Raw genomic sequence first — 13,070 nt, 5'->3', positions numbered from 1 at the left:
TGTGAGTTCTCCTCTCCTAGGAGTATACTTTGCATGGGTACAGCTAGCTGTTGGGAATTTAAAAAAAGATAGTGAGATACAATAATAAATGAAGAGGGGGGGAAAATAGAGGATATTAATTTCAATATTTACATATACAGTACCTTGCTGAACTTCTGCCCTTCAATAATACATCATTACTGTTTCTTGATCTGGAGAACATTCTCTAGTCTGTCTCAATACCTCATTTAAAACGCTTATCATAAACCAGTTTCTGTTGGTCAGTGAACTAACAGATAGAAGGTCAATAAAAATATCTTCATTTTAATGAAATTTGAGATGATGTGGCAAATATTTTCTTGGGAAATCCAGTGGAAAGTCCCTTTGGGTTAACCTGTAGCTTTTTGGTTGTTTTATTAACCATTACTCTATATTACAACACAAACTTCATAGTGCAGGCACACCAATTATTATTCTGTCAGATATGCAATAGTAATAGCTCTACTGAATTTAGAGCACAATTTGTAATACACCGCATACATTTGTTTTCCACTGTGTGCTTATATTTAATTGGAATGATACAGTGGCCTAATTGATCTACTTTGAAAGAGTCAAGGAAACAAAGTGAAGATATACAAAATAAATCATAAGGCTCTTGGTGGACGTTTATTTTTGCTTCCTTTTTTTAATCTCTAGTTTCCATGAATATTAATATATGACACTTGGAGAATCTGAGTCCTAGTGTTGGCTCTTACTAGTGTCCTGATACCCATGGAAAGGGGAGGTTACTACCTCCTTAACTGTCCTTTTAGCTGTTGTAGGCTCTGAGGATGTGTAACTTATTGAAAGGTGAATCATTTCAGCAAATTGAGATACAATTAAAGAGCTACAGGAGGAGCACATAGACATTCAATCCTTCTCCTAATGCTTCCAGTTTCCATTCCTAGTGAAGCAGCATAGGTAATATACAAAGAAAGTTAATCTGTAATTGAGAATCTTACTAAATGGAACAGTTTTTAAGAAAATCAATGCAAGACTAGGTAGAATCTGGTTTTTTACATTATGTAACTTGCACAATTGAATCTGAAAAACCAAGTTAATATCAAGTTGTAGCTTGTTTTATATGTTGGCTTCATCATTTTTATTACACATTTATTTTAAATGTTTTAATATAAATAATTTCCTACTTGTAATGGAATGTAGTCATTTACAAATGTGTGGAAAATCTGGTTCTATTTATTTATAATATGAATGATGTAAAATATGTATAAGATAAATATTGTAGTAATATAAATATAATTTTTTTATAAAATTAAAGCTATATACATATATAAATTGTAAAGAGGTGTGACCGGGTGCCTGGAGAGGCCACACTGCAATACCCATAACTGGTAGCTTATTCTATGAGATTCATCAAGCTAGTAACTAAACAGTTTCTGTAATACTATACTGGTTACCAAGAAGCCAAAATTCAATCCTCTTTAAACATCCCAGCCTTTGATCCCATCTAGACAGCCAAATCTAATATAGTGAGTGGTAACTGAAAACCAGATACAACATGTTAGGTCCACCAGTCCCAGAAGACTAGACACTAATCCCCAGGTCAATATGAATTTCATGTCTTACCCAATAATCACACACATGCCAATGCCTAGTAACTAAAAGACTAAAGATATAATACGAAAAAGAAAAGAGTTGCTGTGGTTATACATCTGTATGTATATTGTTTTTTAAAGTGCTTAGGTCGGTTTCATAGCAGAGAGGGTGAGGCTGCTGATTTGTAAAAGTCTTTCGGGAATCAATGAAAAAAGGTTATATTCCAATATGCAATCCAGGTGTAGAGTTTGTTCAAGATCTTTCACAAGAATTCCAGGGTAAATCCAGAGTAAACCTGGAGATCTCAGTCTTGTAGTTTAGTCCTCCCTGTCAAAGTTGAAGCAGACCTGAGATAAAAAAGGTCTTTATAAGTGAAGCAAGATAGATGCTCACAGATAACTCCACCACATGGGCTTTGATGAAAGCAAGCCGACAGTTTGTTCTCTATTCAGTGGGTCCTTTCTTAATTTGAATGGCTATTGCTAACTGTATTGTCTATCAAGAGACTCACAGGTAGATTACTATGTGGAATTACAAGTTTCAAAGACAAATGAGGATAATGTTATTACATCACAAGTCCCAGCTAACTGATAATATCCCCCTTTTGATTTCTGAATCAATAGAATAGTAATGAAGCATTATGAGATAGGAACAGGATTTTAGCATCTATAAGCTAATTAGATCACATTGTTAAACTTCTAACAAGATACATGTAAACACAGACATATACACTTTGCATCTACTCTTAATTCTCTAACAATAGAGGCAAACATGTTAAAGATCGAGTCTACTTAACATGGCTTTGATAACTGTCTACAAGGAATGGCCCTGTTTTCCATGGCAATGCCCTGTTACGTCCTTCAGAGTTGCTTCCAGATCACTCAGTTTGCGGATTGTTTAACCTTCTCAGGCTCAGTGTTACAGAAGGTAGCAAGGTTATCAACATTCTCATTTTTTTTAAGCCAGTCATTTTGATTTTGGACACTTCGGCCACTTGGAATGTCAAATACCATTCCTGTTTTGTGAACAGAGGCCCTGATCCTGTAAGATGCTAAGTGCCTCTTGCAAAGTGCTGAGTGGCCTTATTTCCTACCTTGAGAATCGCATGCATCTGGCATGATCAAATCCAGAGAGCTATTTATATAGTTTGTTTCATAATATCTTATTGCAGATGGACAAGATAAATGTGGAAACTAAAGATTACAGCTTTATTAATTTGAGTAAAAGAAATAATATAGAGCAATAGTTTTCTTGCTGTGTTAATCTCTGGTAATCCCCAGGCCTTCTCAAACATGATAAACTCACCACAAATCTGATGAACCACTCACACAGTACCAAGTGCTCTTAGGGATTGGTATGAGCTTCAGTCTACTTTCCATGGAATAAATTCATATGCCAGAAAAAATCCACTAGAAGGGTGTGTGCATCTGTTCAGCTAGTGCAGCCTCTCCTTACCTCAAAACTTTCTAGTCCTATGCACAGTTTTGAAGATGAGAATGGCCCCTATTTCCCTTTTCAGCAGCACAGATTATTTGATTTACAGATAGTGAGGGCAGAGGGCAGTAGGAGAGTGCAGGAAGGAAGGTATGTGAGCCCAAGAATGCTCAGGGCTCTGTTCCCTGCGGATTAGCTAAGTGCCATTAGGGGGCAATTAGGGGCAGCTGGGGCCAATGAAGGACCGGCCAGGAGCCTCATAAAAGCCCTCCGCCCCAAACAGTCAGGGCACAAGCAGGAGGAGTGTGCTGTGCTGTGCTGTGCTGTGCTGTGCTGTGCTGTGCTGTGCGTCGGATTGAAGCGAAGGAGAGTCGTGAGCTGACTTAACGGGGAAGAGCAGAATGGAGTGCAGAGGCCTGTGGAGGAACGGAGGTATCCAGCTCAAGGAGCCAAAAGGAGGGGGAAACGTAGCCCAGGGGAAGACAGTGCAGCTGGGAACACGGTGCCAGCAGCACATAGCTGCCTCTCCTAGGGCCCCTGGGCTGGGACCCGGAGGAGCGGGTGGGCCCGGGTCCCTATCCCATCCTTAGGGAAGATGGGGTGACTGGACACGCCTGGCCCACTAGGGACAGCACAAGCGTGGGACCCACTAGAGGGGAGCGGACGGCTGTCACACGTGGTGTCAGAAGTGGGATCCTCACGCAGTGGACTTAACTCAGGGCGGTCCTAACCCACCCCACCCTCCTTCCAAGATGGAGGACGTGGTCAAAGCCCTGGTACAGGCCACAGCCGCCCAGCAAGAAGCTACCCGGGTCCAGGCAGCTGCCCAGCAGGAAGCTGTACGGGTACAGCAAGAGACCAACTGCCTGCTGATGAACCAGGCTGCCCAGGACCGCGCCCTACTTCAGGAGGTGGTAGGCCAATTGAAAGTCCTGGTGGGGCAAGGCGGCAGCCAGGGTGGAGCACAGACTATACGGGCCAGCCACTATCTCCAAAAGATGACCCGGGAGGATGACGTAGAAGCCTACCTCCTGGCTTTTGAAAGGACAGCCCAGCGGGAGGCCTGGCCCCGGGATCAATGGGCCAGTATCCTAGCCCCGTTCCTGGGAGGGGAGGCCCAGAAGGCCTATTATGATATGGCGGCAGAAGCTGCTGCAGACTACCTTCAGCTGAAGGCTGAAATCCTGGCCAGGGCCAGAGTGACAGTAGCAGTACGGGCCCAGCGGTTTCATGAATGGAGATACAGGGAAGACCGGGCCCCACGGTCGCAGCTGTTTGACCTGATCCACCTGACCCGGAAGTGGCTGCGACCCGAGGCTCTCAGCGCTGAGGGGATGTTAGAACTCTTGGTGATGGACCGCTATACGCGGGGTTACCATCGAACCTCCGAACCTGGGTTGGCCAGAATGACCCCGCTACCTACGACGAGTTGGTTGCCCTGGTGGAGAGGCAGCTGGCAGCCCGAGAACTGTCTCCGACCCCCGGGGAGAAGGCCCGGCAGGCACGGAGGCCAGTCCTCAACCCCGGCCTCAGGACTATCGGGAGGCCCAGGGGAACAGGGACCGGACACCAAGACCCTGAGGAACGGCCCGGGGACAGGAAGGGACCTGGGAGCTCGGGGGGTGAAGGCTGGGGGGCCGACCAAACAGCCCACGGCAGAGGGGGGCCACTGGCCTGAGATACCGGTGCTATGAATGCGGAGAACTGGGTCACATAGCAGCCCAGTGCCCCAACCGGGAGGAGCCCATGCAGTGCAACCTGGGGAGTCGTGGGGAGTGTTGTGGTCTCATTGGTGCAGTAGGGGTTGCGATGGCCCCCAATGGATATGTGAGGCCTGTAAAAATGAATGGCATCACAACCATGGCCCTGATAGATTCAGGGAGCGCAGTCACACTGGTCTCTGGAAAACTGGTGGGACGAGACCAGCTGACGCAGGCGAAACACACAGGGGTAACCTGTGTACATGGGACAATAAATTTCTACCCCTCAATCCCAGTATTAATTGAAATCCAGGGAAAGGCCACCCAGGTAACAGCAGGGGTTGTCCCTAGGCTTCCCTACCCGGTCTTGGTTGGCCGGGATTTTCCTGGGTTTGAGGACCTACTCCCCCCTGTGGAGGCCACGGTGGTCGGCGAACCCCAGACTGAAACTGAAATTGAGACTGAGACTGAGACACAGGCAACCGGTGCTGCCCCTGTTTTCGCCGAATTTGCCCAGGAGTTATTTTCACCCCCCGGAGGACACCGGAAGTCCAAGAGGGAAAGGAGGGCAGACAAAAGGTTGGGAACCCGAATGCTGGCTGGGAACCAGAAAGCAGCCCTGGTCAGTACGCGAACCCGTTCAGGAAGCCAGGAGGCCACTCAAGCTAGTGAGGACCCAGGGGCGGTCCCCAGTACTAGCGGGGGCAATCTTGGGGGTGAAGGTGAGGTTGAGCCCTTAGAGGCAGGGCGGTTGGGACCCCTATGGGGAAGATTTGGACAGGATCAGGCCCAGGACCCTCTATACCTGAACGTGAGGGAGGAGGTAGCAGAGGTTGACGGCGTTCCCGTGGAGGGGAAGACCAAGGGCCCAGGACCCTATTACGTCCTGAAGCGTGACCTGCTGTACCGTGTGGCCCCAATACGCGGGGAGGAAATGGAGCAACTCTTGGTGCCCCGGAAGCACGTGAGGGCCGTGCTGGAGTTGGCCCATAGCCACTTATTCGGAGGACACTTGGGAGCAGATATGACTCTGGACCGGATCCTAAGGAGGTTTTACTGGCCAGGAATACGGGCGGAGGTTCAACGCTTCTGCGCCTCCTGCCCAGAGTGTCAGCTACACAGTCCGCGACCCCAATTGAGGGCCCCCTTAGTGCCCGTGCCAGTTATCGAGGTTCCATTCGAGAGGATAGCTATGGACCTGGTGGGGCCACTGGAACGGTCAGCGCGGGGCCACCGAAGTGTTCTGGTCATTCTGGATTACGCCACACGGTACCCTGAGGCCATTCCGCTAAGAAACCCCACGTCCAAGGCAATCGCGAAGGAACTGCTCCAGGTCTTCGCCAGAGTGGGCATCCCTAAAGAAATCCTGACGGACCAAGGGACTCCCTTCATGTCCAAGCTAATGAAGGACCTATGCACCCTGCTCCGTATCCAGGCCCTGCGGACCTCCGTATACCATCCACAAACGGATGGCCTAGTTGAGAGGTTTAATCGAACCCTCAAGAGCATGGTACGAAAGGTGGTGGCACAAGATGGGAAGGATTGGGACACCTTGCTACCATACTTGATGTTCGCAATACGGGAGGTCCCCCAGGCTTCCACTGGATTCTCCCCATTCGAGCTATTATATGGCCGCCATCCGCGGAGTATATTAGACATTGCCAAAGAGGATTGGGAGGAACAGCTTAACCCAGGGAAGAATGTAATTGAACATGTAGCACAGATGCGGGAACGGATAGCCCAGGTGACCCCCATAGTGCGGGAACACCTGGAGAAAGCCCAGGAGGCCCAGCGGACCTACTACAACCGACGGGCAAAGGCCCGGAGATTTCATCCCGGAGAGCGGGTGATGGTGCTGGTGCCGACAGTGGAGAGCAAGCTCCTGGCCAGTTGGCAAGGACCATACGAGGTCGTGGAAGCTGTCGGGGAGGTAAATTATAAGGTGAGGCAACCGGACCGCCGAAAGCCGATACAACTGTATCACGTGAACTTGCTGAAGCCCTGGCAAGACCGGGAGGCATATCTGGTTGCCCGAGAAGCGCCCCCCCCAGTCGGGCGTTCCACAAGGGGAGGTGGGGATATCCCCCGAGCTAACCCCGGAGCAGCGGACGGAGGTCCTCGACATGATCCAACGGAACCAGGATGTGTTCTCTAAGCGGCCTGGACGTACGGCGGCGGTTGAACACCACATCGTCACTACCCCTGGCATGCGGGTGACGATAAAGCCGTACCGGATACCCGAGGCCAAAAGGGAAGAAATTCGAACCGAAGTGAGGAGGATGCTGGAACTTGGGGTTATCGAGGAGTCCCATAGCCAGTGGTCCAGCCCGATTGTCCTGGTCCCAAAGCCCGATGGAACTCTGAGATTTTGCAACAACTTCAGGAAGTTGAACGAGATCTCGAAGTTCGATGCCTACCCAATTCCACGCATCGATGAGCTAGTGGACCAGTTGGGCAAGGCTCAATATCTGACCACCCTGGACTTGACCAAGGGCTATTGGCAGATCCCCCTCGCTGAGGATGCCAAGGAAAAGACTGCCTTCTCCACGCCTGATGGCCTGTTCCAGTATGTCGTCCTCCCCTTTGGTCTCCATGGCGCTCCCGCGACGTTCCAAAGGCTGATGGACAAATTACTGAGACCCCACGCCCAGTATGCTGCGGCCTATCTTGATGACGTGGTCATCCATATCCCTGACTGGGAGACGCACCTGGGGAGAGTAGAGGCGGTGCTAGACACCCTCCGTCGCGCTGGCCTCACCGCAAACCCTCTCAAGTGCGCAATAGGGCTGGCCGAGGCCAAGTAGCTGGGGGTATGTGGTAGGAAGAGGCCTGGTCAAACCCCAGTGGAACAAGATAGAGGCCATCCAGGCCTGGCCCCGTCCAGTCCGCAAGAAACAGGTCAGGGCGTTCTTAGGAATAGTGGGGTACTATAGGAGATTTATCCCCCACTTTGCCACTAGGGCAGGGCCTCTGACTGACCTGATAAGAGCACGGGGCCCAGATATGGTGAAGTGGACCACGAAGGCTGAGGAAGCATTTGCTGATTTGAGGACGGCTCTTTGTAGTCGCCCAGTGCTCATAACCCCAGATTTTGGGAGGGAGTTCATCCTCCAAACTGATGCATCAGAGACAGGACTAGGGGCTGTCCTCTCCCAGATGATAGCTGAAGAGGAGCACCCAGTCCTATATCTCAGCCGGAAACTCCTCCTCAGAGAGCAGAGGTATGCGGTGGTTGAAAAAGAGTACCTGGCAGTTAAATGGGCCATGGAAACCCTCCGCTACTATCTACTGGGGAGGAAGTTCACCCTGGTGACAGACCATGCCCCACTCCGGTGGATGCACCTTAACAAAGAGAAGAATGCCAGAGTGACCAGATGGTTCCTCTCCCTACAGCCTTTCCACTTTCAGATACGACATAGGGCCGGCAACCTCCACGGCAACGCTGACGCCCTGTCACGCCAGCACTGCCTCGCGTCCCAGGTAGCCCAACCCCGTGGTGTTGAGCAGGGGGGGAGGATGTGTGAGATAGTGAGGGCAGAGGGCAGTAGGAGAGTGCAGGAAGGAAGGTATGTGAGCCCAAGAATGCTCAGGGCTCTGTTCCCTGCGGATTAGCTAAGTGCCATTAGGGGGCAATTAGGGGCAGCTGGGGCCAATGAAGGACCAGCCAGGAGCCTCATAAAAGCCCTCCGCCCCAAACAGTCAGGGCACAAGCAGGAGGAGTGTGCGGTGCTGTGCTGTGCTGTGCTGTGCTGTGCTGTGCTGTGCTGTGCTGTGCTGTGCGTCGGATTGAAGCAAAGGGGAGTCGTGAGCTGACTTAACGGGGAAGAGCAGAACGGAGTGCAGAGGCCTGTGGAGGAACGGAGGTATCTGGCTCAAGGAGCCAAAAGGAGGGGGAAACGTAGCCCAGGGGAAGACAGTGCAGCTGGGAACACGGTGCCAGCAGCACATAGCTGCCTCTCCTAGGGCCCCTGGGCTGGGACCCGGAGGAGCGGGTGGGCCCGGGTCCCTACCCCCTCCTTAGGCAAGACAGGGTGACTGGACACGCCTGGCCCACTAGGGACAGCACAAGCGTGGGAACATCTGAAATGAAAATAGGTCAAACACATGAAATGTCTGGTCAAAGATTAATATAACTGAACTGCTTGGTAAAAGCAACCATAATATAATTAAATTTAACATCATTGTAGGTGGGAAAATACCAAAGAAACCCACTGCATTGGCATTTAACTTCAAAAAGTGGAACTACACAAAAATGAGATGGCTGTTGAAATGAAAATAGAACAGTCAAACACATGAAATGTCTGCAAACCGCTTGGACTTTTTAAAAAAACGCCATAAAAAAGGCTCAAAGACAAACAGGAAGAGGACCAAAAACAATTGTCATCACACCTAATCAACAGAGTAAAAGAGACAGAGACAAAAAGACATCCTTTAAAAAATGGAAGTCAAATCCTACTGAGGAAAAGCAGAAAGGAGTATTAACTCTGAAAGATCAGGAATAAAAACATAATTAAGGAGGCCAAAAAAGAATTTGAAGAGCAAGTAGTGAAGGACACAAACTAACAGCAGAGTTTTTTTGTTTGTTTTTGTTTTAAAAGAAGTTCATCAGAAGCAGGAAGCCAGCCAAACACTCAGAGGTGCCCCTGGACAAGCGAGATCTAAAGGAGCTCTCGAGGAAGACAAGCTCAATGCGGAGCAGCTAAATGAATTCTTTGCATCAGTCCTCACTGCAGAGGACATGAGGGAGATTCCCGTAGCATAGCCCGATGGTTCTCAAAGTGGCACGAGATGGATCATGGGTGGGCACTATTGTCGGAGTTTGGGGGGGTATGCTGGGTGAGTAGTTGGATCGGCTATATCCGCAGCTCCGCCAGCTGCTGCCTCCCCTGCCACTACCAGCAATGCCGGGCTCACCGCCCTGCAGCAGCCTCCCCCGCTTTCACTCTCCTCTAAGTGTGCCCCCAACCCGCACACTTGCCCGGGTTGCCTTGCTGCTGGAGTGGGAAACCGAGCTGGTCTGCTGCCACCACCCGCCTCCTGCAGCAGCAGCCCCCTGCCATGGCCGAGTATGCTGCCGCTGCTCCTGGCATGCTGCCACTGCTCCTTGCACACTGCTGCTGCTTCCAGCAGCGGCCGGCCGGCTGCCTGCCTGCCGCAGTGGCCAGCTGCCCGCCTGCCACAGCAGTGGCAGCCCCCTGCTGCTATTGAGAATGCTCCCTATGCTGCTGCCGCTCCTGGCAGCAACCGCCCGCCTCCCAGAGCAGCAGCCACCAGACATGCTCCCCGCTCCCCATGCTGCAGCTGCTGACACCCCTTTTCCCGCTCCCCTGCCACTACTCCGCTGCTGCTGCTGCCTCCCCTGCTCACTCCTCTCCTGCCTGCTGCCCTGTTTTTTCCCTGAAAGTGGGGATTGGGGGCAAGGAAGGCGCAATTGTTATACAAAAGTCCGGGGGGGGGGTTCCATTTAAAAAGTTTGAGAAACACTGCCTTAGCCATTCTTTTTATATGACAGACCTGAAGAATTGTCCTAGACTGAGATAGCAATAGAAGAGTTTTGGAACAAAATAAGCCCCTGGGCCCAGATGGTATTCACCCAAGAGTTCTGAAGGAACTCAAATATGCAATTGCAGAACTACTAACTGTGGCATGTATCTATTACTTAAATTAGCCTCTGTACCAGATGACTGGAGGGTATCTAATGCAACACCAATTTTTAAAGGTGAGGTGATCCTGACAATTACAAGCCAGTAAGCCTAACTTCAGTATCATATTTGTTGAAACTATAGTAAAGAAAAGAATCATCAGACACAAAGATGAACCCAATATTTAGAGAAGAATCAACATGGCTTTTGTAAAGAGAAATCACGCCTCATTAATCTATTAGAATTCTTTGAGCAGCTCAACAAATGTGGACAAGCGTGACCCAGTGGATGTTGTGTAATTAGTCTTTCAGAAAGCCTCTGACAAGGTCCTTCACCAAAGGCTCTTATGCAAACTAGGCAGTCATGGGATAAGAGGGGAAGTCCTCTTATGGTTCAGTAAGGAGTTAAAAGATAGGAAAGAAAGGGTAGGAATAAATGGTGAGTTTTCACAGAGGAGTGTAGTAAATAGCAGGATTCCCCAAGGATCTGTATTGTGACCAGTGCTGTTCTACATATTCATAAATGATCTGCATAAAGGTGTAAACAGTGAGGTGATAAAGTTTGCAAACAATACAAAATGACTCAAGATATTTAAGTCTAAAGCTGACTGTGAAGAGTTATAAAGGGATCTCACAAAACTGGATCACTGGGCAACAAAATGGCAGATGAAATTCCATGTTGACAAGTGCAAAGTAATGCACTTTGGAAAATATATCCCAACTATACATACAAAATGATTGAGTCTAAATTAGCTGTTACAACTCAAGAAAGAGATCTTGGAGCCATTGTGAATAGTTCTCTGAAAACATCTGCTGAAGGTGCAGCAGCAGTAGTCATAAAAGCTAACAAGGTTTGGAACCATTAGGAAAGAGATAGATAATAAGATGGGGGAAATACAGTAATTCTACTATATAAATCCATGTTACACCCACACCTTGAGTGCTGTCTGCAGTTCTGGTTGCCCCATCTCAAAAACGAAATATTAGAATTGGGAAAAATACAGAGAAAGGCAACAAAAATTATCAGAAGTATGGAATAGCTTCCATATGAGGAGAGATGAAAAAGACTGAGACTGTTCAGCCTAGAAAAGAGACAACTGAGGGACGATATGGTGTGGTGAAAGTGAATAAAGAAGTGTTATTTACCCCTTCCCAAAACACAAGAACCAGGTATCACCAAATGAAATGAATAGGCAACAGATTTAAAACAAACTTATTTCTTCACACAATGCACAGTCATCCTGTGGAACTCCTTGCCAGGGACGTTGTGAAGGCCAAAGGTATAACTCGGTTCAAAAAAGAATTAGATAAATTCATGGACCCGTAAGAAGATGGGTCCATCAATTGCTATTAGCCAAGATGATCAGGGATGCAACCCCATGTCTGGGTGCCCCTAAACCTTTGACTCCCAGAATCTGGGAGTGAATGACAGGGCATGGATCACTTGATAAATTGCCATGTTCTGTTCCTTCCCTTTGATGAATCTGGCACCAGCCACTATCTGAAGACGGTACTGTGCTAAATGGCCCATGGTCTGAACCAGTATGGCTATTCTTCCATTCTTATGTAACTTACTTGATTAGCACATTGTTCCCTGTTGGCAACTAGCTACATCATCATAAAAAAAAAATTCTCAGGTATCTAATTTGCTAATCATATGTAGACAAAATATTTTGAAACCACATTGGCTACTGGAATTACTGTTATCAGAGATTCTTTAAAATTATCTTTCGGTTAAGAAAGAGGATTTGAAGAGGGGTTCTTCATGAAGTTAATACTTCTTACTTGTATATGTGTGTATATACTTTGTATGTGGAATTTGCATTTTTTTATGTAGACAGGAAAAAAGGGAAAAGGAAAGTTTCATGTGCAAAACTTGAAAATTGGAGACCTTCCTATTTTTAATATGAAAACTTAGAGGATCAATTCTAAGGGCAGGATTGTGCCATTTAGGCACACGCAAGTCATAGTGAGGAGCAGTGTGTAGATTTCCTTCTGGAGATATTTGCAGAACAGAGAAGAGTCACTGAGTAAGTGATGTCATTTTTATAGTTGCTCACTTTAGCATAGTTATACTCTCTTCTTTTAGAAGTTTCAATCATTTAAAAATACTTTGGCTTAAATGCTGCCTCATTTAAAATGTAATCTGTTCTGTCTCCATGACAGCTAATAATTAATGACAATTAATGACACTTAATGCCCCTCAGTATAGTAACTGGCCCTTAAAATTTATTATTATTATCCTACTTGTGTTTTACTGGAAATACTGGATTATTAAAAATATATGAGACTAAATATATTTCTGCATTTTAGTGAATTAAATATTTTTGTTTTCTGTTATGTGATGGGATTGTGACTTCAGGATTTCAATAGGTATTTCTTCATGCCTTCAGGAATAATTAATACACACAACAATAAAATATTGATAAGAAGGAAATTACTGTCTTTTGTAGTATGCCATGCCTCAAACATATGCCAAGATATCTGTCGTGATTTTTCATAGCAGTTTTCTGAAGAATTTCTTGGGGATTTCTTGTGTATTTACTTTGTAAATAAAAACATCTTTGCAACCCATGTGCTTGTTAACATTTTGTTCATTGTTTCCCTGTGTTGTAAAGGGCAGATATTCTGAGCAGGTTTAATAGAAACACGCAAGTATCCAAATACAGAATAGTCAGTGATAATTTCTTCTTCCTTTTTTGTGGCCTGTTTTCATACCA

This window comes from Emydura macquarii, unplaced genomic scaffold, assembly GCF_026122565.2.
Source record: "Emydura macquarii macquarii isolate MOO-44397 ecotype Brisbane River unplaced genomic scaffold, CSIRO-AGI_Emac_v2 contig_2473, whole genome shotgun sequence".
Lineage (NCBI taxonomy): Eukaryota > Metazoa > Chordata > Testudines > Chelidae > Emydura > Emydura macquarii.
Note: the sequence above shows the minus strand (reverse complement) of the source record.